At 28.8% G+C, this 17,367-nt stretch overlaps 1 protein-coding gene across 1 annotated transcript in view; it reads left to right on the forward strand.

Annotated features, from left to right (window-relative positions):
- The first annotated feature begins 285 nt into the window (after positions 1-285).
- Positions 286-17,367, forward strand: part of LOC123290816 (ABC transporter G family member 23) — a 50,606-nt gene continuing 33,524 nt past the window's right edge. The window contains exon 1 of the mRNA XM_044871148.1: positions 286-641. The gene's annotated coding sequence lies outside the window, so the exon portion shown is untranslated. The remainder of the gene's footprint in view (positions 642-17,367) is intronic.

Raw genomic sequence — 17,367 nt, forward strand, 5'->3', positions numbered from 1 at the left:
AACGAGGTTCATTTTCGTTATGTTCTAGACAGAAATTTGAATTTTCTTTTTGCAATTTCATCAGTACGAAGCAATAACTGATTTAACTTGAAGAGGGAAGACAAGAAAAATTGGCGTAGTAACAATAAATAATTGGCATGCTGTATATGTTAATAAACAATATTATTTTAACATGAAGAAATATTATTGGAGGTCTAACTAGTTTTTAGTTAAATTTAAATTACCTTATACTTATTAATACCTATACATTAAACATACTTCTTCATCAAATTGACTAGTGTTTCAAGTTTAGTGCGCGCCAATTCACCAAAGTCACCTGAACTAAAAAATAATAACAGTGTGATAATAACATCCATCCATTTACTTACTTATACTTATCCAATCCAATCTATTCGTTGTCCATCGCGATCCACATCTATATTCAACATCAACAACCATACATGAGTAACAACAATTACCGCAGTTTTGTGGTGTTATTTAATTTTATTTATTTTTGTTTTTCATAAATATTTTTGTTTGGTGAACTAAAAAAATTTTTTTTTAAACTGTGTGTTTGTGTTTTTTAATTTTTTTAAAAGAAGTTTGCTGGAATTCATGTAGTTGGAATTTTGTATTCGATTATTCTATTCAACAATTAAAAGGTAATTTTTTTTTATTTGAAAATATTTTACTTAAGTTATAATTTATTGGTATTTATTAACTTTAAAAACTTTAAACAGACTTTATAATTTAAACCAAAAAAAAAAAAAAATTAAATTAAATTGAAAAAATTGTTTAAATTTTTTGCACTTAAATTGAATAAATCCTTTGCATCAAAGATTTATTTTCGATGTAGACTGGTATTGGCCCTACTATTGAAATCAATTCTAAAGATTATACTAATAGAAATGTGGCGGAAATGTTTTGTATAAAAGTGAATAAGAACATAGCATATTCGTTAGACTTAGAAATTGTAAGATATAGGACCATATCGCCATTCTTTCCAAACCTTCCCTTCTTGTGCTACATTTAAAATGTAGTATCGCAAAAATCCGTTGCCGATATTCACGATCGGCTCAATTTAACGACAGACCCCTATAGTAACATTTTTTGTTCGAAACATTTTTCCACAAACCGTACCTTTAATTAGGCAATAACGGACTGAAAAGTTTTACTCAAAGTTGTTAGTTCGTATAATTGTTTCTGCGAAATCCAGGCACACTTCGAAAAAAATTTTGAATAAATCCAATAAAAGTGGTTTGTTTTTCTATAAAGACTATGTTTTTTTCAAATCGAATGAACAAACGCACAAAAAACTAGATTTGTATTAGCAATTACTGTCTTATTTATTCAGTTTACAAAAAAATGTTTGCGCATTTATAAAGAACAACTTTCTATCTAATTTAAAGCGTTTGCATAATTTTTTGCGAATTTGGCGAACAATTTGTTAGTTAGGAATCAGAATGATGTTTTAATTGAACCTGACAAGTGAGATCGAATTCGATGGCGTTATAATATGTGTGCCTTTGAAACAAACATTTTTCGTTTGAAGCAATTTCCTCGATTAAATTTATTTATCGAGTTTCAAGCATATGTCAACGTAAAAAGGACACCCTTCATATCATACATAAAATAATAACCAATTGTTTTTGATTTTTCCAATACCGTAACGATTGAAAACAAAAATTGCTACTTTGTAAAAGTTTATGTGTAGTATGTACTCAGATATTGTAAAAGTTTATGTGTAGTATGTACTCAGATATTTTCTGTTTCTAGCTAAACAATATGGCCATTCAGAACATTTTACAAATGTGCGTTTACAAAAACTTATCAGTGCCCTTACATTTGCGATTTATTAGACTTTTATAGCTAAGCTTAGTGAACTTCAAATTAAAACTTTTCAAATAAATCAATTTAAATTTAAAAACCCGATGACAATTAAGTAGATTTGTGTAATTAATTTTTTTTTAAATATTTTATTTCGTATATTTTACATTAATTTGATAAAACTGGTTTTATGATAACTTCATTTTTGTCCTTTATTCTAGGATCAAGCCATATTTATATACTTTCAAGGTATAATTTACAGAGGTTACTACTTAGATAGGTAGTTTTATTAATTTAATTTTACGTGAATTCAAATTTACAAAAATTCAACCTTTTTTATTTTGAGCCGCCAGTGAATATTTTCGGGTGACCGAAATAAAATTTTCGTAATTTTGAAGTGATTAGTTTGACAGTTCAAACCTTGGTTAATTTCTAGCCGTTCTGAATTATCTTTTCATTTTCTAGATACAAAAACATGAGGTTAAGAACAAAAACAAAACATGATAATGATATCAACATGGTCTGTATCTCGATAATGAAAAGTTTTAGAATATATTTTCATGAACTTTTTATTTTATTTTTTTTATATAAACAATTAACAAATTGTTTAGGAATTCGAAGTTTGTTTTTGTATACAGGATGCTTTTCTAAATTATGTTTGAAACTCGATAAATAAATTTAATAGACGAAAGTGCTTCAAACGAAAAATGTTTGTTGTTTCAAAGGCACACATCTTACACCAACATAGAATTCGATCTAAGTTTGCAGGTTTAATTAAAACCTCACTCTCAACATTTTGTGTTTGAAACATTTTTTTTGTAAACCGAACAGTTTAGACGGTAATTGATAGCAAAAATCTAACTTATGGTGTGTTTGTTCATTCAATTTGAGGAAAAATGGTCTTTATAGAAAGAACGATTTATTGGGAAATTTCGCAAAAACAATTATACGAAATAACAATTGACAAACAAAATTTTGTTGATAACAAAAAAACAATTCTGGGTAAAACTAGACAGACTGCGGAAAAATGTTTCAAACAAAAAATTGTCATTTTTTAATCAATAACAAATTTAACTTCTTAAAATGTTCTCTTTTTTAAACTGTTCATCTATCGCTTACCAGTTATGGAGTGGGCATTGAGTTTGAAAATCGTGGTAAAGTTTTATGGCTGCGTGTAGAAAATGCGCCTACTCACCCAACATTTTTTGCATGAAGCATTTTTATCGATTATTCGATTTTCAAGCAGATGTCAACTTAAAAAACACACCATATATGTGACACTGTCTGTCATTAATATTGCAAGAATGTGTAAAAATTAGAAAATGATCATCGTAGAAACAAAATTTTTGTGCGATATGCATAAAATCAACTATGCCTCCATTTCCATAAGTACCTAGAAACAGATAACATACTGAAATTTGCATCATATGTTTCAAATTTAAAACTTGAATGGGCACAAATTGTAGAAGCGTTTTAACAACCCACAAAGCGTATGCTATTTTAAGAACGTGCTTTAAGTTTCCATTTTCCCAAGAAGACGTATGCTCTAAAAAGTTTCGGTTTTGAATCCTAAAAACATAGTAGACATACCAGACACTTACCCAATAACCCAATTATAATTTAACTTAGTTATTATAAGTGACAACTTGCCTTTAATAATGAAGATTATATTTTTATCATTTTTAAAATTAAAAACATTGTCTGGTAAAGGTTTTTTATTTACGGACTTTAAAAGTTATATAATAAAAAAAATATAATTATAAAGTAATGTGAATATTAATTATAATATTTGTAATATTCCATAATTAAAAAAATTTACGTAGATGATGAATATTTGATATTTACATAAGAAAAAAAAATTACAAAAAAATGTAAGGTGAAGTACAAAATTTTTCAATAAAACTTGTTTTGTTTGTCTGAGGGTCCTACTCCTATACCAAGCTATTTTTATACCATGTATATATGAAATATATCAAGGTATACTAAGTTTAGTTCCAAGTTAGTAACACTTAAACAAATTGAAGCTTCGAACAAAATTTTGGTATAGGTGTTCATACATCACCCAAAGATTTTTGGTTGTCCATTTGTCCGTCTGCCCGCCTGTGATAACTCAAAAACAAAACGAGATATTAAGCTGAAATATTTATAGCACGCTCAAGGTGTAAAATTTGTGGTTGAGTTCGTAAATGAGCAACATAGATCAATTGAGTCTTGGGACCAAAGGACCCATCTTTTAAACCGTTAAAGATAGAAAAAATCTAAACAACTTTTGTTTGATACATTTTTTCTCTAACATCACTGTTTATCCGTGAGGGTGCAAATTAGAGAGCATTACAATTATAGAGCATTACATAGTATGTATTATATGGTAATATCCCTTATGTGTGTATGACACCACAGTCGTATTATATGTACACGACTGTGGCCATCTAATAGTGACTATCGTTTTTTATTTACATGACGTTAAAAAACAAAAGATTGTGTAATCAACACTGTCTATACATGGTATTTTAGCAATTAACTCAGTCAATTGTTTGTTTTCACTTGTTTAATTAATAAACCAATAAGATATTGAATAAAATGAAATGCATATTCAAGTGATTTTTACCAATGTTTATTTATTTCCAAAATCACGATACCTTGGTATGATGACATGATCTTTATGCCGTAATGGCTTTATGATTTTATTAATAAACAAACTGGAGCTTTATAAATGAAAACAGGTTAAAATTGAGCAGTTTATTTCCAAAATAGAAACTGACAGGAACTGTTTTTTAAAAATTTACAGAAAACGCAAAAAACTATATTTCTGATTCATTTTGTCACCTATATCAGATCCAAGTGAATAAAAAATTTTAGTATAGGGACCTATTTTGTTCAGTTTTTTTTTAACCGACTGTATAATATGTTTAATAATAGGTAATATAGGGTATGAAGGTATTATAAAAGGGATAACAATTGAAATTAAAATTAAAATAGGTAATGAAATACGGTTGATATTTCATTTTTAACTCCTAATTGTACAGACATTATATCCAATATAGAATAACTCTTCATTACCATTTGAGTCCGGTTTTTGCACAAAAAATCTAAAGCAATTATTTATTTTGTTTAAAAATTTTATTTTAAAGAAATTAATACTTTATTCAGTCATAAAACTTTTTTTTAACCGTTCCCATTTTTGAAAAGTTTTTCTCACTTTTCCAGTTAAGATAATTTTTTCTGTTTTGCTGCCACTCCAAATATTTTTATATTTCTTCGCTCCCTTTATACTAATTTTTCGGTCGTTTAAAAGTGAAACCTTAAAACAGACAGGATTACTTTCGCATTCATGATATTAGTAATGATATGAAAATTATAGAAACATTTCTAAGCTAAAACCCATAACATCAATAAGTACAAAAATAAAAGTAAGATAAGCGTGAAATAGTAATATGTTTTTTTAATCTTTAAATTATTTGCCTTAGGTTATTGGTATTGGATAAATTATCATAATTTTTCAATAATATTTATGATAATTATCATATAATTTTTCATTTATTGTATTCTACTAAATATTTTATCTTATTATTCGGATTTTGCATCCTAATATCCTCATTTTGGGAAGAGAATAATAAACGGAACAATAGAAATTCACAGTACCTATACTGCTTTATTTTTGATTATTATCCGACTTCAAACATAAAAGGTGGAGGTTAACAATTCAACTGTATTTTTATGTTTTTTATGTGTGTTACCTCAGAACTTTCGACTGGGTGAACCGATTTTGATGATTCTATTTGAAAGCTGACGCTACCCATGTGGTCCCATTTCATTATGGTTCAGTTCTGACAACGGCAGCCATGAGAAAACCATAAAAGTCTTTAATTTGCATTAAGTATGCACGACAAGAGGACGAATAACTCAATATGTCGCCAACTGATTTCAATGATACTTTTTTTTTAGTGACAAATTAGTTAGTGTACTTCAGATTCACTAAAAATCACAAAATAAAAAAAACTTTTAACAAAAAGAAAACCGACTTCAAAAGAAAAACTTTTCCAAAACAATTTAATATGCACTAAAAAGTTCAAAAATAACGATAATATAATGTAGTTAAAATTGTTGTTATTTTTGGAGTCGGTGTCAGCCAAGTTAAAGTAGCAAACTGTTCTTTTAGAGTTTCCTTGGTTGACACCGACTCCAAAAATAACAATAATTTTAACTACATTATATTATCGTTATCTTTATACTTTTTAGTGCATATTAATTTCTTTGGAAAAGTTTTTCTTTTGATGTCGGTTTTCTTTTTGTTAAAAATTTTTTTTTATTCATATGAACCTAACAATCAGAAAAAATAATTGTAATAATTCTAGAATTAATCATGGCAAGTCATTCAAATTGTTTCAATTTATGTAAATAAATTATTGGTCATTCTCTACATAGTTTATTGCTAACCGAGAATAAAATAAAACTTTCTTAAAAATTTTAATTAAAAAAAAATAAAAAACCTGACTGTGTTAAATTAAAGCTGAGAAGAAAGAAACCTATCCAGTAGTTTACATAGGGACTTCCACAGCCAGGGCCTATTGTTCGGAAGATTTGAGCCGGTTTTTTCTTTCTCTTCAGATTTTATTTAACGTAATCGGGTTTCTAATTTCTTTAATTATTAATTTTATTTTAGACTTTTGAGTGTCCTGGTACAAAAACCCCTCTTATTATATTAAAACTTTTTTAATCAATTTATTATTCCTAATTTAACATGTAACTTATAAATATTTTAGTAATCCCCTTTGAATTTCCTTTATTTTTACCCTATTCAATAAGTTTGGTTAGGTAGTACGAGCGCCAAGGAAGTGTGGTTGAAATTATTTGTAACTTATTTTCAACCTTCACCATCAAAATTGAAAAAATATTTTTTTAAATTAGTCGGGACACAATGGTTTTCAATAATTTATTAAGATTTTAACTTAAATTTAAATGGTTTTTTTTTTTAATTTCCACCGACTAGTTTTGAAGAAATCTATGAAAATATATCATCCATCTACCATTTTCCCATAAGACCAATGTTAAATATGTCTACTTTTGAACTCATTAATTTATTTAAATAATCGGGTAATCCTCCCTCCCCTCAAATTTTCGGAATTGATTTAGACTTAGTCCAACTTTAATTTTAAAAAGTCTTTTTTTTATCCCAAATTTCCCTGTCGCTCGTACATGCTTAATTATTAGTAAAGACATATCTAAGGACACTTAGGTTTATAAGACGAATATAACGAAACCTTAACTGTCGAAATCCATCCAGTCGTTTGGAAGATAAAAGGTAATAAGGAAATTTAAAAACAAATATACATACAAACACGACACGCGCGAAAAACATAATCACTCCTGACTCGTTGACAATTGAGAATTGCCTCAATTTTAACAGTTTTGAAACCAAAATACAAACAAACCTATTTTTGAAATTATGTATTCCTAGATTGCAAAAGTTAATTCATTTAATTACGTCTTTTAATCATTAATTACTTACAGATTAAACGTTAATTTAAAAATAATTGAAGAAATAGATTTTTTTCAAAATGTTTAAGTATCTGTTGTTTGTAGGAAAATACAACATTATTCAGGGCCAAATCTAAAACACGATAGAAAATTGTTCAATTAGAATTGTATTTATGTACATTCTTAAGTTGTTAGTAAACAAATCATTGTATCAAATCATCAATCATTGGTCAATAGTTTTATTTTATAAGTTTTAAAAATATTTTCACAATTCGCGACTCCAAAATACTGAGCTGACTTCTACTGATTTAAATATGAAACAAAGAAGAGGTTCTAAACATTATCTTAGAACATATCATTAAAATGCCATAAAAAGAGAATTTCTACTAATTGACTTACGAACTAGAGTTGTAAATGGTATAAAATCTTTATATATAAAAATTACGTGTCACGTTGTTTGTCCGCTATGGACTCCAAAACTACTAAACCGATTTTAAATTTGATTTGCACACCGTGTGCAATTTGATCCAACTTGAAAGGTAGGATAGCTTACATCTCAATTTATAGTCGCAATATTATTTTAATGCAAATTATTTGTCTATTATTTGACAGTCACAATTATCAATTAGTTTCAAACGATTCTAACAGATGGTGATATCTGTTGACTGGGTTGAGTAAGTATTCAATAGATGGTGCTATGTTAAAAATACAAACGTTTCATATAAGATACCCACCACGTGTTGCTGAGACTAAGGTATAACCTAAATTTATTTTGTAATAAACGAAATACAGTGAAATTAAATTGTTCTTACTTTTTTAATTATTGGTGTTAGCATAGCCGGTCACGTGTTACGGTCTTCATGACTGATGTCCTCCTACTGTTAACCTTTAATAGTTTACTACAATATAATATAACAAGCGTGGCCGGATCTTCTAGTAGACTATGTGTTCTATGGTTTTTGTTTGTTTATACCATATGTGGTTAGATGTTTATATCCTCTTCAATCGTCATTAAAATTTGACCTATAGTTTCTTGGCGTCCTGAATAGGAAGACAAATTGTTCAAAACTTACTTTACGTGTTATGGTGTCAATGACTTCCTTTGAATATATATACAAATATTTTACTTATACTACTTTATTGTATGAGAACTTAATTCAATTTCACTTTTAATATAATTGATTGATTACCATACCTTTTCTCCCAAACTGTAAGAGATTAAAAAGTAAAAATTCAATTTTCCTAATCCCAGCATTGTCAGTGGTATTGGAACCTCCTCTACCTCTTTCACTCAGAGATCCGCTCTTTCACTGCTTCAATATCTATTGATAAAGCACTTCCACAGCGATGTTGGATCCTAGCTCCGTTGTTACTGAATAAATCACACAGGAAAACGTGATCGGCAAAAGGAAAATATGGCATATTCGTTTTTAATAAAATTTATTTATTCAACTTAATACGGCAGATGCGAAGATTGTTGCCCATCTCCTTTTAGCAAAACAAAGTTTTATAGATATTTTATATATATCTCTATGTTGATATCGTACAATGACGTCACTAACCTATATCTTCTTCTTTGTTTAATTAGGAATTTTTCTGCCCGTGCATTGAGAATTTTTCACCCGAAGTGATATATATTTTTTGTACCTAGTTTAAGATAAAAAATGAGTTGGAAAAATTGGTATAACTTCATTTCAGAGCCTTTTAATATTGTACTCTTTTCGGACATACGCTGTATTCTACAAAATCACATCGAAAAACAATAGTAAATTAACTTTATCACAAATCAATTTCATAATTTTCTATAAATATAATTAATGCATTAATTTCCATAATTAATGATAATTAATCATTCTACTTAATAAATGAGTCTGTTTAAACTAAAACTTCCCCAGTTAACTTTTAGTGCGTAAAAGATTCTGTCTTTAGCTTTTTCCTATTTCTCATATAATTTTATAATATCCGTTTGAAGCAAATTGATGACATAATTATACATTTCTACTAATCGCATGAAAAAAAAAAAAAAATTGGAAGTAATCATTTTAAATAAATGCTTCTTATTGAATGAATTGGAAATAAAAATTTTTTATTCACCAACTGATTGAAAATTATTATAATTAACTCGAATAACTACTATTATTCCACAGCTTTTATTCCTTTTATTCCATAGTTAATGGTTTTTGGATTATGGGTACATTTGTTCAAACAAACATCACGTCGAAACTAGTGGTAGTACTTTCCCTTCAATCCAGTATAAAATGATTGGCACTCTATACGTATATACATAGCTAAACATTTACATTGCATACAATAAAGTTTTTTTTACTCCTTATTGTAGTTTACACTACTACAATTATGTACAATTCAATCAAATACAATAAAATTAATACTCACATCAATTTAAATGACTCTAAACATTATATTTTTCCAAATATTAGTTTTTTGTCAAAACGGTCATTCTCTTTCACTGGAAAAAATTAAAAGATTGTCAATTTCACTCGCTTCTCCTAGACTACGTTTGTTAAAATGTCATTTTAATTGCAATTATCTCACAGCGTTTGTCTTAGGCTTTTAATTATTAAAAGTTTTCAAGATTTCTTAAGTTTTGCTTAAATGACCCAACTACCTTAAGGATTTTTAATAGAAAGGATATTTTTTATTAAAATCTGATCATCGAATTTTTTTCGCTAAATAATTTTTTTTTTAAATCGTCAAAATCGTCACCATTATATTCATTCCATTTCTAGAAACTTTGCCAGTTCAGCAGAAATACAACAAATTTTTCGAAAGCAACATCAAATGATTCACACGCTCAATAATTAAATAAATTGAAAACTGAAATTGGTGGTTTCCCTGAAGGAATTAACTACTTAATTTATTTGAATCAATTACAAATCAATGATATGATATATGTATTTTTATAAGTTGGGTGGATATAATCGAACCTAGTAAAAACCCAACGAACTGGCAAGGCCATTCAAGGAGAGTTGAATCAGATTAAATTCTTTGTAACTTTATTTATTTTCAATGATATTATTTTTATAAACATCCATTTATATAAATAACAAGCTGTAGTGGATATGACCTTTGGGCATGATATCAATAACTTTAGATTAAGTAAATTATTGTGATCATTGATAATTATTGGTCAATAAAGTTAAGATCTCAGTACCATAGACCATAGTGGAACAAAAAAAACTTTCATCGAATTAAAAAAAAAAAAGTTTTCCAAAATAAATCAATATGCACAAAAATAGTAAAAAAATAACGATATTAATATATAATGTAGTGAAAATTATTGTTATTTTTGGAGTCGGTGTCAGCCAAGGAAACAACTCTGGCAGAACAGTTTGCCACATTAGCAATTCTTATGTCGCGTAATTATACGTAGCCTATCATTTTTCTACTATGGAGATAGTTGAATTCCAAATACAAATATCACTTTTTAAACAAAAATATAGTATTCGTAACTTGCGATCGACATTCCGTTGAAAATGTTTTTTTCATTTGCTATTTTTAATTTCAATTTCAAGAAGTGGTTTATAATCAAATAACCGGCTCAGTAATCGTGCTGTCTAAATAGTCTCTAGAACGTTCGGCAACTGACCGGTAGGTTGGGGGTTCGAATCCAGACAGCGGCAGTGTGAGCACTTATAATCTTAGGGGCGGTAAAATTGATCAATTTGTCGTCGCTTGGATAAGAACGAAGTAACCGCCTCCACCCACATCATAAAAATGTAATTGTATATTGGATGTAGTTTAAAATAAAATAAATAAAGATTAAAGAAATGATGATGTGGGTGGCCTCTGTTATAGATAGATATCTGAAAAACGGAGGTTAAATCCCATTAAATAATAATCAAAGGCAATATGTGCTTGTTTTTTTTCTTGCCTCAGCTATCAAGTTCCTTATCTTGCAGTTCACTCCTCAACTGGACAACGGTAAGATTGTTCAAAGGTGTCCTTTTCAATTCATCCTGCACCTCGACACTACTGGGGTAGTAGACACTTTTTTTAGTGACAAATTTGTTAATGTATTTCAGATTCAATAAAAATCCCAAAATAAAAAAAAAAAACTTTTAACAAAAAGAAAACCGACTTCAAAAGAAAAACTTTTCCAAAATAAATTAATATGCACCAAAAAGTAAAAAAATAACGATATTATAATGTAGTGAAAATTATAATTATTTTTGGAGTCGGTGTCAGCCAAGGAAACAACTCTGGCAGAACAGTTTGCCACATTAGCTTGGCGTTTTTCAGATATCTATCTATAACAGAGGCCACCCACATCATCATTTCTTTAATCTTTATTTATTTTATTTTAAACTACATCCAATATACAATTACATTTTTATGATGTGGGTGGAGGCGGTTACTTCGTTCTTATCCAAGCGACGACAAATTGATCAATTTTACCGCCCCTAAGATTATAAGTGCTCACACTGCCGCTGTCTGGATTCGAACCCCCAACCTACCGGTCAGTTGCCGAACGTTCTAGAGACTATTTAGACAGCACGATTACTGAGCCGGTTATTTGATTATAAACCACTTCTTGAAATTGAAATTAAAAATAGCAAATGAAAAAAACATTTTCAACGGAATGTCGATCGCAAGTTACGAATACTATATTTTTGTTTAAAAAGTGATATTTGTATTTGGAATTCAACTATCTCCATAGTAGAAAAATGATAGGCTACGTATAATTACGCGACATAAGAATTTCTAGAGACTATTTATTGGTTGTTACAGCCGGCTATGGCTATTTGTGTGACTTTAATTAAATTGGATTGCATATATTATTTCAATTAATTTATTAGACTTAGGTACTTGTCTAAGTATTTATTATTTTTGACTTACTCTTGATTTTAGATTTTAATGAAAGTGAATTTATTTATGTAATTATTACAAAAAGTGTTACAGGTAACTAACTATGTGTAATAAACTATCTGTGTAATACACTATCCACTCACTTATTTCCAGTTTTTTAAAGACACGCAAGATTCTATTTGCACTTTAAAATTAGCAGTTGTTTATTTCATTTAACCATTTCTTAATTATTTGATTAATCATCATTGTGTATCTTGTCTGTTGAACAGACGAGACATTGTCTGTTGAACAGACTCCGGCTACAACAATTTTTAATTCAATATCTACCATATAGTATCAGTCGGTTCGCTTTTTTATACAACACTTTATGGTACAGCTCTGAAACTTTGTATAATAGAGTCTCATTACCGTGAGTCTTATCGAGTACTCAAGAACATATATATTTAAAACGTAAAACAAGAGTGGCGAGAGTAACGAACTGCGCATCGGGCAGTTTTTTTATTGCAATTTTTTGTCTTTTGTTTTCAATCAATTGAAAGTGATTGAATACAATTGAAATTACTTAGTCAGCATGATGCGCAGTACAAATTACGTAACGACCGATGACTAGACTCCGCCTAGATAGGCGCTTTAAGCTCAGCCACGGGCGATCATAGCTCGACATGGAAAGTTTAATGTAATTACTATATACGTTCTTGCGAGTATCAAATGAACTGACACACCGAAATGAGTTTGTGGATGCGAATGTTGCGTTCAATTAGAAGTAGCAGATAGAAATGAGCACAGCAAACAGACACATTACACTGACCGTATGTAGGCCCGTAGGTCACTTAACCATATGGTTCTTCTTTGTACTTCACCATTGCTTATTATTTCAGAGCAAATTTCCGAATTAAAATCTTTTTTCTTTGTCTTATAATATCATTTTGCTTTTCAATAATAGCATAGTTGAATGTAGTTAAACTTCAGACCAGACTAATCGCTTGACGTAATTAACTACTTAAAATAATTATTTAAGGTAATTTCCAAATATTTTTTGTACCAAAAAAGTTTTTAGTTATTTATAAATAAAAACAATTAAGTGGATTAATATTCTGACGTAGGTATGGGAATATACACGGCAACTAAAAACTTTTTTGTAGTTGTTTTTTTCCAAAATTATAAATAAAATTGGTATTTTTCCTATACATTTGGAGGTTGTTAAACTAATTCAAATAACCATATCAAAAAGTAATAAGTTTTGTTGTAATTTATTTACTTGTAATCATTGGCGGATCAACAAAGCAATAAAATAGATTTGGTGATTAAGAGATTTGAATATATTACTCGTTATCTTCTCTATTCCCCCTCGGTATGAAGGATTGTATATAAGGCGAGATGATGTGATTAAAATAAGGCCTGATTTCAAAATTTGAAGGGAATTCATAGGAGAAAATCATTTTTCTCAACATTTCTATGACTATGCACTTCTGTATATCCTCTCCAAATTGGGATAGATGATTGAACATCCGTGTTTAGATTGGGTTACGGTCAATGGTAAGTCTTTTGGCAATTTCAACTTTTCAATACCTCTACCTGCCCCCCTTGAATACCACCAAATCACGTTTTTCGATGTTTTTAAAGCTTTGCATAATTCCACGTGTTCCCACCGTCCTTTACTCTTTTCACGTCGATATTTCTATATCGATGCTGTTTCTATTCTTAAAAAAGCCGTGAAGTGGAAAATATTTTTAGTACTGTAATAGGGAATATCGATAATGTTTTCCTTTAATAATCTCATTCATGTAACAAACAGCAAAGAAAAATTATTTTGCGAATAACTATAAAAACAAACAAGACAAGAGCCATCATAAATTTGTTTGTATCTCTATCTAGCAAAACAGAATTGAACATGGAATTCTTATACAAAAAATAAGGCGTCAAATTTCTATGTCCGATCTCGATCTATGTCTAATATCTGTCTAGTCGGTAGTTAAGTGCTTATATATATCATCCGTATTTATTGGCTGACTTTTGCAATCTCTTTTACTGTACACTCACTTTTACTTTTCATATTTTTCGTAAGAAATACGAAAAACAATCATCGATATTCTCTATTTAAAAAAAATTAATCAACATGTTACATATAAATAAATATATTCAGAAGTTAACTTTTATGATTAAAAAAGCTTTTATCACTAACTTATAGGTTTAGTTCACTTAGAATGCGACAAGGCAGATTTCGAAAAGGTACAACGTACAGTGAGTTTCTCTTACATTGTAGGGGACTCTAGTCCAAAACCGGAGACTTGACAGCGCTACTCCAATTTCACTTATAAGCCATATTTAATCCGCCACTGCATATGTTAAAAAAAAAACGAATTATTTATTTCAATCTATTGAAATGAACTACCAAGAACAAAATACGGCTACTTTATTGAGTTTATCAATTTTAATTAAGGAGAATAGGTGGTATATTTATGTATTGTTCACCTTGAAAGGAACCTATAATCATCATAAATATGATTACATTAAAAAAGTTTTGAAAATATAATTTACCAACTTTTTTTAAATTTTATTTTATTGCATATTGTACCAAATAAATTATCCGTTTTATGTATAAAGGTTCTATATATAAGTGAAAATAAACAATAGACCGAATTAATTGATGAAATACTCCGTATAGACAGTGTTGAAAACCAGTGTATTATTTTTTAATAAATAAGAAAAGTTTAAAAAACCAACATATTTAAGCCAGTCTTTCGGCTGACATTTGTTTATATAATTATTTTTTAGAATTTTTAAATGTTATTGTTTTTATTTTTATTTTTTTAAATAATGCTGATACTCAGAAGCATCTATACCGGGCATTTCAACAATAAACTCAGTTAATTGTTCATTTTCGCTTGTTTTTTAAAATCGGTTTAGACAAATATTTCTAGGGTCAATTAACTAAACCATCACACGAAAGCACGTGATAAGGCAATACTGAATATTAACCCAATAAGAAATGTTATTTTTAATTATAAATTATTAATAATCAAGACGCATGAATCCAAAGAACCGGGTTCGATCCCTGGTATATATGTATTTTTTTTCAATTCTCTTTAACTAGCGTGAAAACTACCCGTTAAAAAATTTTGTGGCCGTAAGAGCGTTTGGTCAGAACGATCCGAAGAACATTTTGGGGATGGTTTGAAAAAGATTCACAGAAAGCTAGTCATATACTTAAACTAAAATACCTATATTCGTAACTTTAATCGCCCTGTAGCTCGAAAACTACTCGTTAAAAATTTTTATGGCCGTGAGAGCTTTTGATCACAATGATTCGATGGATATTTTATTGTAGGTTCGAAAAAGTTTCACAGAAAGCAATTTTCATATCTTTTATCGCGGGGTACGTTGAATGATAAAGATAATTTTCACCTCCATTGGCAAAAAAATTACTTAAAAAGTCGAAAAATATATATAATAATATTTAAAAATTTTAAAATACCATGAAACTTAAGGGAGCTTTTAACATATTTGTGCAAATAAATTGCCTATAACTTCAAATATTTTGATTTATTTTATTCTAGAAGTGCTATTAAAATGAGCACTAATACCAAAGTTAATAATCAGGTCGGAGTTCTACTTTGATGTAGGTAATGGAAGCGATGTAAGAAAAGATAAACGTGAGGTAGGGGGGGGGGGTAGTGGGAAATTTATTTAAATATATATCTAGTTCATTATATTATTTACCTGCACAGTCAACAGGATAATTATTATCTTTATTTATTTTTAATACATTTTTAAAATTATTGTAATTAACCTTTGGCTCCTTAATTAATTTAATGAAACAAAAAATTGTTAATAAAAAAAACTTTTAAGAATAATGTTCAATTTAAATATTGTACTTTCAGTTTTATTTTTGGAACAAAATCTGTAGTCCAACATCTGAAGGTCATCCATATATTATATATACTTTAAATAATTTATTAATCATAGGTCTTTTCAACCAAGGTCATTAACAACCACAATTAAAAAATACCATAATAACATGATATAACGAAAAATATACAGTGGAACTTGGGTAAGTGAAACCTGGATAAGTGAGAAACCTCCATAACTAGAACTCATGCTGAGGTCCCAACGTTTTAGCGCTGAATTATCTCTGTTAATGGGACGAAACAAACCTCTATATCTGGGATTCATTCTTCCGAATTTATCGTCATAGTTACCTTTTGTAACTGAGACAGCGAGTGAATTTTATATGCATTAACCTCTGTAACTGAGATAAAATCATTTTGTTTGTTTGTTTACTTGCTTATTTTTATTTTATCATACCGATGTTTATTGGAAAGTTGCCGAAACGTTCCGGTAAGTAAACCGATGATTAAAGATAAGGCAAAAGATTTCGCGCGAAGGGTCGGTTTTCATAATTTTTGTTCCCTTGAAATTTCAAACTTCCACCATAAGTGATTTAGGCTGGGCGTTGATTTTTCAGTCAGCTCAGTGCCTTCCCCCTCAAAGGTTTCTGATTTTAAATAAAATAAAAAAGGAACATTTTAAAAAAATCATCTAAATCGGAGATGCTATTGAAGAATTCCAAGTAAAAACATTCATTGATGTGACTATATATTCTAATGTTCTGCCTATTATGTAAATTAGAATAAGTTGTTCTTACAGTTAGATGCCTAAATATTAATGAATAATAATTACTATTTACAAAATAATCCATTAACATTAGGATGACTTATTTAATGAATAAGTTGACCTTGGAATTACTATTAAAATATTTGATATCGTATTAGTAAATATTTCTTAATTACTTCAGCTATTAATAGTGCCTAAATAAACACACTTTATTATGAATTGTAATGTCACTTGAGTAAAAGTTACTTTTACTCAAATGTCAAAATTACAAATTTAAATGAACGATTCTTTCTAAAAATTTCAGGAGAAACTCACTAATTATAACAGCCTTACAGCTAAACAACTATTGTACCAGGAAAGTTAGTTGCACAAAAACTGAAACTTTTCCACACGCGTTGCGATTTTGTACACTAGAAGTATATGACCTAAGATTACTTCTAAGAAGTGCAGCCACGGAACGTACCTCTTGCAGAGAGTGGAGAAGAGTATTTTTTTACTCTGAAAAAATATTTTCAAATATATGCAAAATTTGGAAAAAGTTGTATTAATCAAATTTAAAGAGCCTAAAATTTTCTGTCGAAAAGTTCTTACCAAAATTTGTATTTTCGCTCAAAGAGTAAAATGATATTAAAAAGTTACATT

Source organism: Chrysoperla carnea, chromosome 1 (genome assembly GCF_905475395.1).
Source record: "Chrysoperla carnea chromosome 1, inChrCarn1.1, whole genome shotgun sequence".
NCBI classification, from domain to species: domain Eukaryota; kingdom Metazoa; phylum Arthropoda; class Insecta; order Neuroptera; family Chrysopidae; genus Chrysoperla; species Chrysoperla carnea.